Raw genomic sequence first — 3,642 nt, forward strand, 5'->3', positions numbered from 1 at the left:
CATCTCAACAAGATCCCAGTAGCTGGCAAGATGTCCTGGTAGCAAAGAACAGAGGATTTTCTTCCCGTGCAGTTCAACCTCTCCCACTTGGGGACAAAGGCTGGGGCATCCTCTGACTCCCGAGTGCTGCTACAAGAACCTCCGTCTAACCCAGAAACACAAACCATCAATAAGCAAAGAAGCTTCCAGGAGCAATTTTCCTGAGGTATTAGCAGTGTATTTGTCACTAATGGGATGCAAATATATTGTTTATAGGATAAGAATGCCAGTAAATATGATATGACATTAAAATATGGAGTGGAATGCCTCTGGTGTCAGCTGGGGCTCATTTAGACACTGTCTTTGAATAAATAAATCGCTGAGTTGATGACACCTTTTTAATTTTTTTTCCACAACAAGATTTTAATAGATTATTGCCCTCTCTGAGCTATTTGAAATGTTTTTCTTCATTTGTGCTCAACATAAATTAACATGTCATTTTCTCATGAATTTTAGAGGGCAGATAAAAGAGTGGTGATCTCTAGAAAGGATTCACTTTTCATGACTGTAAAGAGATATTTCAAAGAGCACGGGGCCAACATCGCTGTCTGTCCTTCTTCCAAGATTATTGCGGCTACACTGGCAATGTCACAGAGGCATGGCCGAGGAAGCATTAAATAAAATCCCGATACAGCTTCCATTTATGGGAATGATGACGGCAGCTCATTATTTACTCCGAATGCCCTGTAATTGGTAGTTATTAGTTGACCTTGGTAGTAAATGTTCTTTGTGTGGTCTGATCGATACAACTCCCAATGATCTCATCACATTTATAAGATGCTTAAGAATCTATTCTCCTCTAGTTATTGAATTCTAGTATTAAGTAAAATAAAATGAGGGAATAAAGAAAATGAATAGTTCCAGTTGACATAAAAGAAAAAAAAAAAACTAATGCTTCTCCAGGATTGTTGAATATATTCTTGTATGTGTGCTGGTACTCAGTTACCCAGATCAACTTGGAGTCTTGCAAAATATCAAAGCTAAATGGACCTATAATTTCAAGGATTTTTTTTCCCATCAGAAACAATCCTTCCCCATTTTCCTTCTTGTTCTTCTATCTCCATTGCATCTATTTGCCTTTTCCAGCTCTTTCAATTACTGTAATTTTTAAATGTTCATTCCCCACCTCTGATCTTCTACTTATCCATTTGAGTTCCAAATTAGGGAAGATCCAACCCCCAAAGGCACTCAAAGACAATGGACTTGCCAAGGACCAAACAAACCTGCCTTCACCATCATTTCTCCTGATTTATAATATTTAGTGGTATTGATGTCTTTGAGATTATCGCCATCTTTTGCTGGTGAACAAATTGAATTATAAGCAGATGAATTGATCTGTTCAAGGTTAATCATTTTTTCATATCCCTGTTTGGAGTTTTCTTAGCAGAGATAATGGACTGGTTTGCCATTCTTTATTATTATTATTATTGTTTTATAGATAAGAACACTGGGGTAAACAGGGTTAAGTGACTTGCCCAGAGTCACATAGTTAGCAACTGTTTGAGGAAGATTTGAACTCAAGTTTTCCTGACTCCAAGCTCAGCATCATATTTACTAGATCACCCAAGTTTCCCACAGTTGTTCAAAGTCACCTAACTCATAAGTAGCAGAGCTAGGATTTAAACCTGAATCCTGTGACTTCTTTTGACTCTGCCCAAGAGCTAATGGTCCTTCTCTTTCAGAATTAATTTGTTATCTTTGCTTTCCATCCAAATCTCAGGAATAGATTCTCTTTGGGTCCTCTGAGCAGCAGGTAATGGAGAACAGATGGAAACTGAGGAAGACAAGAAGACTCAACCTACTGCCAAGAATGAAATATCTTTCAAAGTCTACTAAGTTTTCAGAAAACCCTAAAAAGAGTTACATGAACTGATGCTGAGTGAAAGTGAGCAGAACAAGGAAAACATTGTACATAGCAACAGTGAGATTTTATGATGATCCCCTGTGATAGATTTGGCTCTTTTCAGCCATACAGTAATCTAGGATAATTCCAATAGAATTTGGGTGGAAAATGCCATCTGTATCCAGGGAAAGAATTATTGAGACCGAATGTCCATCAAAGCAAACAATTTTCACTTTTTTGTTGGTTTGTGGTTTTTCCCCAACATGACATGTGGAAAATATGTTAAAAACTGATTTTACATGAATAACCCATATAAGTTGGTTTATTCTCTTGAAGAGGAGGGAAGTAAAGGAGTAAAATGGAATTCAAACTCTCACAGAAATGAATGTTGAAATCATATTTACTTATAATTGAAAAAATAATATACTATTAAAATTTTTTAAAATGACATCAAGGAAGAAAAAAAAAAGTCTACTAACGGGTAAATTCTGGTAGGCATAAAACACAAGTTTGTGAATATTTGAATAGGAAAAACTAAGCCTCTTATTTGACACACCCCCTTCATTACTGAAAACAATTTCTCTTAGGTTAGCATATTAAATAGTTCCTAAACCATAGTCATTCCTTTTCTTTAAACACCCTAACCTATAAGCCATTTCTCACCACCTACCAGTTGCACAATGTATTTTGAGGTGATCACAATATAAATTTGGAGCAGATAGAACTAGGTGTGGATTTAGCTTTCCCATTTACCTAGATTATCCCTTTTATATGGCATCTAGATTTCTCAGTGGTTAGAGCACTGGACCGGAGTTCAAATCTGGCCTCAGACAGTTCCTAGCAATGGGATCCTGGCCAAATCATTTAATCCTATTTATCTCAGTTTCTCCTCTGTAAAATGAGCTGGAAACAGAAATGGCAAAATCTCCTATTTCTTGTCTTTGCCAGGAAAATAACTGAAATGAGGTCCCTAAGAGTTGAAAGCAATAATCCTATTTAACTGGACTTACCTTTCCATGTCCAAGCTTCTCGTTTCCTTTCTTTTATTGCCCCTGTAAACTTTTAGATCTTTATAAATTCTCTTTTTTGTAGACTCTTCACCTGGGCCTATGAACTATGAACTTGTGAACCCACAAGGCTACACTATATATACATATCTCTATATAGGTAGATATGTATGTATATAGATATATAGATATATATATATGTATGTGTGTATGTGTATGCATATATGTATATGTGTGTATATATGTGCATATATGTGTGTGTATTTCCTATATCATCCCTAATGGGCTTCTCTTATGATGATGACCCTGTTGTTTAGACCAATACTAAACATAATGCCAGGCACACAGTATGTGCTTAATAAATGTTGATTGATTGATTGATTGATTGCAGCAGGATTATTTTTCCACTCAGTGGCTCAGTTTCTTAAATCTTAGCCCCTTAACATGAAATTCTGAAAATGATTAGCAATAATAATATTTTAATTTGTGAATATTTTCCCTTTTAAAGCTGTTTCTGCCATGGGGAAGAATCATTATTTTGGAAGTACCTAAAACAAGAAATTATTGAGGCAAAAAAGAAAAATAAAGAATAAGAGCTGAGCTTGTGCAATGTTCAGTCCAATTTCCATGATGAATAGCTTTGGAGGAAAAGCTCTGAATCAGCATCTGAACTCACTAAGGTTCATCCCAACCAAAGCTAAACCTGTGAGAGATGTCCATCACCAATTGCAAGATATTGTTTCTGGTACACAC

This window comes from Antechinus flavipes, chromosome 5, assembly GCF_016432865.1.
Source record: "Antechinus flavipes isolate AdamAnt ecotype Samford, QLD, Australia chromosome 5, AdamAnt_v2, whole genome shotgun sequence".
NCBI classification, from domain to species: domain Eukaryota; kingdom Metazoa; phylum Chordata; class Mammalia; order Dasyuromorphia; family Dasyuridae; genus Antechinus; species Antechinus flavipes.